At 32.0% G+C, this 12,200-nt stretch overlaps 1 long non-coding RNA gene across 3 annotated transcripts; it reads left to right on the top strand.

The window, feature by feature from the left end:
* Positions 1 to 255: 255 nt before the first annotated feature.
* On the top strand, positions 256 to 6,581 carry LOC107481771 (uncharacterized). 3 transcript variants are annotated; one of them, XR_008009448.1, is made up of 5 exons: positions 256 to 556; positions 640 to 1,138; positions 4,281 to 4,336; positions 5,424 to 5,517; positions 5,672 to 6,306. It is a non-coding gene; the product is annotated as an uncharacterized LOC107481771 (long non-coding RNA). The 3 variants fall into 3 exon arrangements; XR_008009442.1 differs by lacking the exons at positions 5,424 to 5,517; positions 5,672 to 6,306 and adding an exon at positions 6,326 to 6,581 and having other exon boundaries at positions 259 to 556; XR_008009447.1 differs by lacking the exon at positions 5,424 to 5,517 and having other exon boundaries at positions 259 to 556; positions 5,672 to 6,304.
* The last annotated feature ends 5,619 nt before the right edge of the window (positions 6,582 to 12,200 follow it).

Here is a 12,200-nt window from a genome sequence, read left to right as displayed (position 1 = left end):
TCTAGAAGTTTTTTATTTACGTCAAATATATTTTTATTGGCTAATTTATTAAAAAATCTAGAATTAATTCAGTAACAATTTTACAAGAACAATTTTTAACACAAACAAATCAGATATAATTGTCATGTATTATTAGATTTTTTTTTCAAAAAAAAAAAAATACTTTATTCCTTTCATAAAAAGAATACAAATGTCCAAATGTGACTAAAAGAGAATAGAAAGAGAGAGACAGCGGACTCTTAAAAGCTCAGACAAATAGAGCATTATCCCAATAGTTGCAATAGAGAGAGAGTTAACAAAAAAATTCCTAATTAGATTTGGGGTCCATTAGCAGCCGTTGAAGACATGTTGCTAATCTCCTTCTTGCTAATCCATCCACTTCTTAGGAAGTCTTGGAAACCTGGTTGAAGACGTTGTCATTGCGAGATCTCCATATGCTCCAACAATAAATCCCCAACGCATTAGACTTCGCTCTTCCCTTAGATTAAGAATTAAACGTTGCTTCTTCGGCGCCCAGCACTGGAAGTACATCATCTTTACCAACTGCCATATCACGGTAAGGGCTCCTATTCCACACTTCTCTAGCTTTCTCACAAGTAAATAAACAATGCATAATTCTTTCTGTGGCACCGCGGGCAGATATCAGGTCTCGACGGCATTCTCCGGTAAAGCAGCTCCATAACCGAAAGTCTTTCATGCTGAGTATGCTAGAGGAAAAGGAGGACTTTTGGTGGAGCTTTAATCTTCTAGAGATTTTGCCAAATTCCTTGTCTTTGCTGGAGGTGTGGATGAAGCTCAAACGGTTCATGGTTGAAGGAAAAGGCTATTCTGTATCCAGAAGAGACTTCGTATCTGCCGGATTTGTGGAATAACCAGATAAGTTTAGTGATGGCTGTTGGAAATATTGAAGCAATGAGTTGTTGATTTCATTCATTATTTTCACTCATCAGGTGATTGACTCGTGAGACTGGTTAGTTTATGGAAAAGGAGTTTAGTCTAATTGGGGGAGTAAGTTGTTGCAGAGACGGAACACATGGATCTGAGAAAATGTTCACCTTGGAACCAGGACCTATTTGCCAAATCAAGCCTTTTTTAGTGACTTTTCGCTCCTCCAGAATGCCCCTCCATCTCTAGGAAGGTCAGTTCCCTGCCTCTGCTCTCAAAATATCTATATACCGAAAGTACTTGTCTTTGAGAATTCTAGACAATAGCAAATTAGGTTGTGTTGCTATTCTCCAGCATTGTTTGCCTAGAAGTGTCAAATTTTGTGCCTTCAAATTCTTAAATTCCAGACCCCCTTCCACTTTCAGCCTAGTCATTATATCCCAACTAACCCAACTGCTTTTCATTCGTCTCCCTTCTGACCCACTAAAATCGAGCTAAAATACCATAAATTTTCTGTAGTAAGAAGTCAGGAAGTTTGAAGCATAACAGTGTGTAGATAGGGACGGCTATCTAATGTTGCCAATCCAATGTAGTTGTAGGATAAGAATCAGACCAATCCAATGTTGCTAATACCCTATCAAGATGCTCTTGAATAAGCTCCTGACATCTCCTTCTATTTGATCTAGTGAATGGTCTACCCACCGTTCTCAGGTCCAATAAACTATTGTCATCTAGAAAGCTATTGAATGCTGCCATAGAAGGGTCCCAAGCCAAACAACCTCCTTCCTTTTTTTGGGTATTCTTTATAGCAATAAAGTCACCAAGAATGATGGTTTTACCTTGAAATTATTGCAGTATAGGTTTGAGTTGTTCAAATTATTGAAGCTAGATCTGTTCTATACTGCTAAAATGAACAACAATTGGCTCCCATTCCTCCTGTCTAGTAACATCACTGATCTTTGCAGCAATAAAAAATTCACCCAAGTTCGTTACCACCACATCAGTGCCCTCTTTTCATGTCAACGCAAGGCCACTCGCTGTACCATTAGAATTACACAAGAACCAATCACCAAATCCACATGCCCTCAGCTTGTTCTCCACTTAACGAGGCTGATTCTTAGTTTCAGAGATAAAATCAACCTCGGGAGAGTAGGATCTACAAATCCCTTTGAGGTTATAGAATGTCAGGGATCTCTCCAAATTTCGACAATTTCACGTTAAGACTCTCATGGCTCTTGGGGCACTGTTTGATGGCCAGTGCCCTCCACCTCCTCACGAGTGTTCTAGACCTCTCCCAAGCAAAGCCCTTTGTGCAGTTCTATGTTTTCTTTCTCATTAAATCTTCTCTTCACCCTGATGTTAACTTGAGGACCTTCTGACTTTCTTTGAGCCATCTGCTTGATCCTAGTTTGCTCATTTTTTGGTGTGCCAATTTGAACGAACTTTTGAGCCTCTTCCACGGCCATAAGAGATTGAGCTTCTCCTTGTGTTTCCTTAGTAATTGCAGTAGCTATGTTTACCAAATTCTCACCCGAATTCTCCATCAAAAAATTACTCTGGGTGAGAACTTTTCTCCTCTGAGATCACCTTACTACCCACCATTTCTTTCATAGAGAGACCTGAGAAACTATTAAGAAGCCAGCTAGGGATAGGTTTTCTCTTCGGTTTGTCCCTTTGGTCATGCTGATTAGAACCAACCGCATTATGAGCATTGTACCCCGCTTTAATCTTCCTACCCATCTGATCAGCTTTTATCCAATCCCCAATTTTGTCTTATCTCACTGATTTATTGCCAAATCTGTAAGGAATAAATCACACCCTTTTGGCTCATGCCCTGTCTGTGCACAATAGGTACAAAATCTCCCAATTTTTTCCTACCACACACCAACCTCCATAGAGTGTTGATCGGGGCAAATCATACAAAGGCTGTCTTTGAGTTTTTTGGATGCATCCATTTCAACTCGTGCTTTGATTATCCAGGATTCTCTACCCTTCATCTCATAGAAACCAATCTCTATAACCGTGCCAATTTTCTCAGCTAGTTTCCCTCCAACTTCTATAGTTTTAAAGCATTCTGGCAATCCCTAAAATTGGGACCATACTTGGAAGCCTTGCATCTCAATCTCCTCCCTTCAATCAGAGTCATTCCATCTCCTCACATGAAGAACATAATCTTTAAAGATCTATGGGGAACCTTTCTCAATCCTCAGCAGTTCCCTATCATTGTCAAAAAAAAAAAAAAATAGAATTTGTTACTTCCTTTATCCGACACTCTGAAACCTTCTGGTCTGCCCCATATAGCCCTAAATGCGTTCTCCATCGTGCTCACAGAGAACTTTTTGTTCACAAAAACACGGCCTATGAGGCTATTAGCACATGCTTCCTTCCCTTTCCTGATGTCTTCTTCTTTGACTATCACCACATTATCGTTCTCACCATCACTATCTGAATTTTATCCTCTAGCAGATCTCACCCCTGCCTTCATACTCAACTGTATAATCTGATCGCTGCAGAAACTAAGAATTTGTGAAGAGCTGCTCCAAAGGAGCACAGAAACACTAGCAGAGCACTGGTCAACCCTAATGGGCCTCATGTATTATTAGATTAGTCTTAAATTTTTTGAAAATTTAATTGTTAGGGATATATTTGATACAAATTAAAAATTTTAGGGACAAAATTAAAATAAAATAAAATTTAGAGATATTTTTAGAAGTTTTAACAAATTTTAGAGACAAAAAATATATTTTATTTATTTTATTATTCATTATGCATAAGTTTCTGAAGATGTAGTTGATTTGACAAAATTTCATTGGCTAAATTCAAAAATTAAGAGCCATAATGTAGTTATTAGTTTTTAAGATCATGTTATTTGCATCCTAAAAAATATTTTGTTTTCATTACGAAATCAAATTTTGGATTTTATTTACTATTTAGTTACGATAAGAGGGACAAAAGTTTGTTTCCAAGAAATAAGATTGCATTTGATTTGTGTTATGTTTATAGGAATTTGTTTTTTAAGACAAGATACATTTAATATTGAAAAACTGTTTGAAGACAGATACATAGATATTGAATATAATTTTGTGTATAAATTTTTTTTATATGTTATTTTTTGAAGACATTAATAAATATAGGATTTGAAAAAGTGGATGTATACTTTTTAATGAATATTTTTTTTATTTATAGATATTTTTTATTATTCTACAATTATCTTTTTTTATTTTCAATATCTAAAATTTAATTTCATTTATCTCTTCTCATTCAAGTTGCAGTATCAACTCAACCCTCCGGATAATCTCTTCTCTCTACTCTCTATCTCCTTATTTATTTATTTATTTATTTATTTATTTATTTATTTTGTAATTTGCGATTGTTAAATACTCTATCAATGACAGATATTTCAGTACTCCAATTTTTTTGTTACTACACTTGGTAGCCATTTGATTTTGAGGTATGTCTCTGCTTCTCCTCTTTTTTGTTTCGTTTTTCTTTTTTACTTAAGACTATCTTATTTCTCTATTTCCTTTTTTCCTTTTTCTATTTGACACTATTTTCTCGTTTTTTATTTTTTTTTGTGATATAAGACAATCTTGTTTTCATTTCTCTCTCTCTTTTGTTTATTTAAAACACATTTTTTTAAGATAGGGATAACCCAAATACATATGGAGACACAAAATTTTGTCACCAAATAGGTAGACATGGGAATGAATCTTTTCAATTTTTTTTTAACAATTGAGAGAGTAAAGTGTAATCTTTTACACTTAATTTTATAAGTGGGATCAAAAATAAATATAAAAGAGAGAGCAATAAAGGGTTAAAGATCACACTTTAGACTCTCAATTTTTTTTAACAATTGAGAGGATCCATTCCCGTCAGACATAGAGACACAAATTTTTTTAATAGGGTAAAATATATTTTTTGTCCTTAGAAATTTGACAAAAGTTTCAAAAATATCCCTAAGTTTTATTTTATTTCAATTTTATCCCAAAAGTTTTCGATTTGCATCAAAAATATTCCTGATGGCTAATTTTTCAAAAAATTTAAGACCGATTCAATAACAAATTCATAAAAACAACCCTCAACATAAGCAAATCAAGTGTAATTTTCATGCATTATTGTTAAATAGGTCTTAAATTTTTTGAAAATTTAGCCATCAAAGATATATTTGATGCAAATTGAAAACTTTTGGGACAAAATTGAAACAAAATAAAACTTAGGAATATTTTTGAAACTTTTGTCAAACTTCAGGGATAAAAAGTATACTTTAGCCTTTTTAATATTATCCTTATGAAAAATTATAATTTTCAAATTATCCTTCTCTTTATAGCATCATCTCTCCAATATTTTCTCTCACTAACTCTTTGTCTCCCCCCATGAATCATACTTCTCTCTTTCTCACTATCTACATTCTCTCACCACCGTGTTTTCTCTTTTTCAAAAAAAAAAAAGACATTAAATTAATTAGAATATGGATGAATATAATTTTGTAAGTCTTTTATGAATCGAATTTTTTTATTTCAATTTGTTTTTACTGAAAGTTGAAGGAAAAAAAAAGCACGGAGGTTGATCGAAATGGTGAGAAAGACGATGAAGTTGAGAGAGAAGGCAAAAAGATTTTTTTTAAGAAAAAGGGTAAAATAGAATTTTTCAAATTATACGTGTCTTGTCTATTTATTTGTCAAACACAATATATGGACACTAATATTTTATATTTATGTCTCTAGTGACTATGTCTTAATATACACATTAACTAAAGTCTAAGATGTAAATTTGTGTCTTTCGGCAGAGATGACAATGAAGTGGCTAGGAATGACAACTTCTCTGACAAATTTGTGTCTTTCGGCCCGACCTCCTCACCAACACCACTTCGCCTCCACTCTACCTTATTTTTGCCTTTCACCCGATAAACTCTTGCTTCTCAAGGTGCTTTGTTCAGGGTCAACACTTCTCACCGATAATCTCCCTCAACCTCACCTCTTGTCGTGCCTCTACCTCTATGTTGTCATCTCTACAGATTTATCTGTCTTTGTGATGTCATTTCTAAACATCTGTCTGTTACTGTGTATTTACCTTTGTGCCACTAGTGACACTATACTTGCTCTCCTTCGGTGTCACCCTTCCATCTGCAGCCTGCTGATTGGCCATTTATCTTTGCTTAACTTTAGGGTTTAGAGCTTTTAAAATAGTTTTGTTTCGATTTTTTTTTTAATTGATTTGACTAAATTTTCTTCTTCCTAATCAATCTGAAAAATTTAGATTGTGTATGAGCACTGAACTGTGGTTGAAGACTCTTAACTTGTAAATTATAATATGTGACAGTTGTTAAGAATTGTTATATTCTTTTTTATTTTTGTTTAATTTTTCATATTTTCAAACAACCACAGATATTCATAGGGATTCATATATCCAATAGATAATTGGTATCCATTACCCATCGCAGATACAAAACGAGGATGGGAGGCAGTTTGAAAAGCAAGGGTAAGGGTCGGAAGTTATCACCTGTTCTATGAAGGCTCGTCAGCATCTCTAGAGGCGGAATAGGATTGATATTTATATACCTATATCTGTCTTGAACACTCATATATCGCTTTATTTTCTCCTTCGTTATCCACGTATATCTTAATTTTTTTCCTATGCCCACTCTGCCTCGAATAAAATTTTTGATCTGTGATTTCCCTTCTTAGAAACATCTATAAAATTAGATTACTGGATTAGTGGGTTAGAGGATTAGAGTTTTTATTTCTATTTTTGTTTATATAAACCAAATTCAATAAAAATTAAATATATATGCATAATATTAATATTATATATTATAATAATAATTTAAATTACACACACATACCTATACCTATACCTGAAGGTTGTCAATGGCCTGAAAAGGTGAAAATTTTATCTACGATCACTTTTTAATGCCTTTTAAACTTAGTCACCAACACAGATTTGAAAAAAAAAGATTCTGCAGATTCTATTAAACGATTATGCAGGAGATAATTAAGCTTGGTCTCATAACGTTAGAATAGAAAAATAGAGCAGAGAAGAGAAGCTTGCACCATCATGTATCCTTGTTCAGTCACTTATTACAATGTGAGTTACATACAATCTACACCATAACAATGGTAGAATTTTTCACTATATTTTCAAAAATTACATTCACCAATTTCCTAAGATTCTTCCTAATCCTATCAAGGAACAACCAAGCTTCTAACCAAACTTGTTTCAACTAAGTTCTCTAACCTAGACTCTCAACACTAAGTGCTTACCCAACGTAGTAAGAGGAACTTCTCAGACTCATGACACAAAGCAGAAATACATCAAAAGAATTTGACATAATCTATGAGTTTTTCTCCAAGTTTAACTCTCTTTGTATTTTCTCTCAATAGCTTTTGCTAATACCCTACTAATATACCTTTTTTCATTGAAACAAAAGAAAAATAAACTAGAAAAACTAATATTCAATATAGCAACATGAAGGAGAAGATGAAGATAGCCTGAAAATGATGAAAAATTTAGATTTTCGTTCTCACTCCTTGGTTTCAACTCTTGCTGATTACTCCTTTTTGTATAGAGGTAATGCTTTCAATATATGAAGTGGTCCTTAGGAACAAGGTCTGAACATAAAAACAGTGTAGAGCTTGTCTTCTTCTCCTAGAATCAGGACAAAAATACAGAGGCAGTGGAGGTGCAAGGTTGCAGAGGAACATTATAATTGTAGCCGAGAATCATGCTTGGGAGGAGTGATTTGTCTGCTGTCCTTTTTACTGATTTTTTTCTTCTTTTTGTTAGAGGTCATTTGTCCTTGGTTGTACTACTTGAATCAGCACCATTGATTATTACCTTAGCTCTAAGTTGTGATATTTTTTTCTCTATCTATTTGATAAAACGAAACACCATTTCTCTTTTGTCTTTACCCGAGAATGTTTGAACATGATACAGCAACAATAAACCTTAGTAAATGTTTTAATGAGAAAGAATGAAAATATGTTTAATGTTTAATGATATTATGAATGTAGATGTTCAGGAAGAAATTAAATATGAAGTTAGATGCAGCGGTAGTCCACACGCATATACATGTTAGTATGAAGTTAGATGTGGCAGTAGTCTGCACACATATGCAAATGCAGAAACATAAAAGCAGAAAAATGAAGAACTGGAAATTGTTTATTATAGAAAGCTTGAAAAGAAAGCTTGAAAAAGAAAGATCAGAGTAAATAGCATACAAAGAATTCTCAGAGCCTCTCTCTAATTTCTCTCTCTATTCTTTTTCCTCTAAAAACTCTGCCCCAAAATATTGTTGAAGTGCATTTTTTATAGGCCTGGATTTTAATATTTCTACAGTACAGGTAATGTTGACCTACACTATAGCTATATTATTGGTTACAAATTGAGATACACAACAAAATAAAGTACATTTTGTTTAATACGGTACCTAATCCTCCGCTAAATTGATTCTGAAATAATTGTCTTCGTTTTATTGTAATCACTTGATGATACTGACGAGGAATTTGGATTTTCTTGTTGGTCTTCTTGAGCTTTGAGTAATTGAAGGATTTGTTGCAAATTTTTTATGAACAATTCTTTTGATTGAGACCGTGCTAAAGCTGCTGCTTTTGAGCCTTTTGATTGAGAAAAATAGAAGTTTCCTGATCTGTGACCTTCACAAGTTAGGGTGTTCTGTGAATCATTTTCTAACTTTGTTAGGATGAGCCTTTGTTGCATTGTATTGAGCCCACCATTTGATGTATGCATTCCGTTGGAGCATTGGTAAAGTCTTCGAGTGATCTTAATTATATTTATTTGTGAAAACTTTGAATCCCTCATCTGTAGGTGGGGGTAATATTTTGGGTAGTCGGCCAAAATAGCCCCACTATTGAGAAAATCAATTAGGCAAGTGATAGTTAAGGTTTCTTTTGAAATATATGAGCCATGCGTGGCGATTCTATTTGATTTGGAACAAAAAAAACTCTTCTCCATACGTCTATGTAATCCCAATAAGAATATCCTATTGGCAATTCTGATAAGTTTTTTATTAGGAGATTTGTGATCTCCTTTTGGTAATATTAGAGAAGTTTCTCATTCATTTGGATGGGTCTTGCTTTTGTACGAATTTGACTTTCTTTAAAATCCTTTTCATAAGGAAGGTCAATAATATGTTGTTTCCTATTCCAAAATGCATGTGGCAAGTCAGAATAGATGAATGTTTTAATTTGGTTGAGTAAACTTCTTATCTCTTGTTGAATACTTGGTTGCTTTAATTGGGTTTCCAAATTCTTAAAAGATACTTTCTCTTTTAAAAAGTTGAGCTGGTTGTTTTTGTATTCTAGGAGATTGAGAGTCCTGTGGATAGGATTTGTGATAAATTGAAAAGTTGTTGGGGGCACCCCTTAAATAGGTGGTGATACCTTTGTATGACATCAAAAAAGGAAATAGTGTTCTGACAAAATGTGTTCCTAAAATGACATAATTTTTTAAATCCTTAACTAGGAGAAATGGGATTTTTATCCAGAGAAAACCATTTTTAATAACACTGTTGGATAACTTATATTTAATTTGCCGTCGTTCTCCATTAGTCGTACCAAGACGTTTCAAAGTTTTTTTCAAAATACTTGGTGAGGATTAGACCTACCAAAATATATTTTGAATCAGCTCCCGTATCAAATTGTGCTATTATTTCAACAACAAAATATTGGATGACAATTTGAATATTGATATAGAATTTCTGAACGATTAATTGACTGACTGATAATCGGATATTTTATACGCTTTTTGGCTTCATTTTCATATAATTTTTAGTGTATTTTATTTAATTTTTATTGAGTTTTTATAGGTTTTAGTGTTAAATTCACATTTTTGAATTCTACTGTGAGTTTGTGTGTTACATATTATCTACAAGAAATCAAAACCATACATGTAAGGTTCATCATCCACACGTGTTAACAGAGCATGATATTATTTTTCGTTCGGTAAAATTTATATCCATCTATGTTATAATATTTATGCTATTATAACATAATACAGAAGATGGATGGAAGAGAAAAAGTTGAGAGAGGGAAAAAATTGGTTCTTCTCATTCTAATAATTTTCAATAAATGAAAAAATAGAAAATTAAAAAATTTTATGTACTCCTTATGTATTCCTACTATAAATAATTATCATCAACATTAAACTAATAAAAAAATAATTTAGGTAATAGTTGGCTAAACGGTAAATTATGTTGATTTTATCGTCCACACATCCATACGTGTTAATAGAACACGATATCACTGCTTATCGTTTAATAAAATTTATATTCATCTATGTTATAATATTTATGATATTATAATATAATACAGAAGATTAACGTATGCACTTGTGAGGACTGACTAGTGAAAGTTGAAAAAGGGAGAAAAATTAGTTTTTTTTTTTCATTTTGATATTTTTCACTCAATGCAAAAAACAGAAAAGTGAAAAATCTTACGTACTCTTTATGTACTCCTACTATAATTAATTACCATCAACATTAAACTAATAAAAAAATAATTTAAGTAGCAACTGGCTAAACTGTAAATTATATTGGGTTTATCGTCGTGTGTTAACAGAACAGTGAATACTGATTAGTTGCGACAAGCCACTCAATAGGATTTTGAGATAATAGTCGAGCTCCATCATTTACAACATGTGGAACAGTTTCGCACAGGTCTATGTCACTAGATTGAACCTGAAATCAAATAAAAAAATATATATAATTATTAAAGATGATTATAGATCTTATATTGTTGGTAAAAAAGTTATTATTACTCTTATTATTATGTAAAATTATTATTATTATTATTAATAAAAATACTTGTTTATCATTATTTTAAAAGTTTAAATAAGATAATTTTTTCAAACATAAAATTACAAACTAATTTTTTTTACTTTTTTTAAATAGAAAAAACATGTATCGTAAAGATATTTAAGATATTTCTGTCGCTAAAAAAAGTTTGTGAAACAATAACGATGGTAAATTATGTAACATTAAAATTTGCTTAAAAAAGGTATTTTAGCAAGATAAGTTTAGACGGATTAATTTTAAAGCAAATCAATTTGATCCAATAAAATTTATTTACATATTTATTAATTAAACTAAATTTAAATTTAAAATCGAAGTGGTAATAATCTAATAAAATTAGATATTCAATAATTTTCTTAAGACTGTGTTTTTTTATATAACAGAACATGACACTGACAGAGAAATAATAGAATAGAAATACTAAAAATTATTTTTTGTGTATTGTGTATGGATACAATGTTCAAGACACTAATGTAATGTCTTGTATTATTGTTGGATAAACATGGATAAGAATAAAATATTATGCAAAACGACTAAAATAGCCATGTGATTCTAACTTTTCTGCATCAAGTGTAAACTAATTTAATAAAGGATGAGAGTACATGAAAGTACATAGATTACAAGGACAATTAGTCTATGAATCAACAAAGTAAAAATGGTATTGAAGCAAAAAAGATTAAGAATAAACAAAGTAACATAAATAGAAGACTGAATTAAACTTCATCGAACAGAAGAGAATGAACAATAAAAAAGAAGGAATTATAAGCCAAGTAAAAAATTCTTCAAGAAGAAGAGAGAACCTAAAAAAAAGAGAAAGATTGAAAGGGCAAGGAGAAGAGAGTACCTTTCTGAGAATGACGATACATACAAGAAGCTCAAATTAGGGAAAGTAAGAGTGGATAATAGTAGAATCACAAAAAATACCTATGAACAAAAAGAAAAAATTCATAAAAAAAAATGTGCCCACCTTACTAAATCCTGTGTCTATCATTGTCCTTGTCCTTCATAAAAGAGTGGACACAACAATTAAAAAAATTGTTATCCCCAAGATTTTTCCAAGATTTTTTCACAAAGATTTTATTTTAAACTAACAAGCTTAAACAAAACCAGACAATTCTACTAATTCATTCTGGTGGATTCAGACTCGGTCTCGATCAAACACTATAAAGATCCAAAAGATCCCACAAATATAACCCATTCAACAATCTAAATTCTAAAAATTCTTACTCCAACACACTTTGGTAAAAATTCAAACAATATCAAAAAATTTTCTCAGTCATTTAACCCAATAAGATATTCTTATTAGGATTACATGAATGTATGCACAAGAGTTTTTTGGTTCCAAAACAAATAGAATCGCCACTGATGGCTCATATATTTCAAAAGAAACCTTAACTATCACTTTCCTAATACATTTTCTCAACGGTGGGACTATTTCGGTTTATTACTCGAAATTTTACCCCCACCTGCAGATGATGGGTTCAAAGTTTTTACAAACAAATATGAT

Source organism: Arachis duranensis, chromosome 1 (genome assembly GCF_000817695.3).
Source record: "Arachis duranensis cultivar V14167 chromosome 1, aradu.V14167.gnm2.J7QH, whole genome shotgun sequence".
Classification (NCBI taxonomy): domain Eukaryota; kingdom Viridiplantae; phylum Streptophyta; class Magnoliopsida; order Fabales; family Fabaceae; genus Arachis; species Arachis duranensis.
Note: the sequence above shows the minus strand (reverse complement) of the source record. Positions and strands in the feature narration are given on the sequence as shown.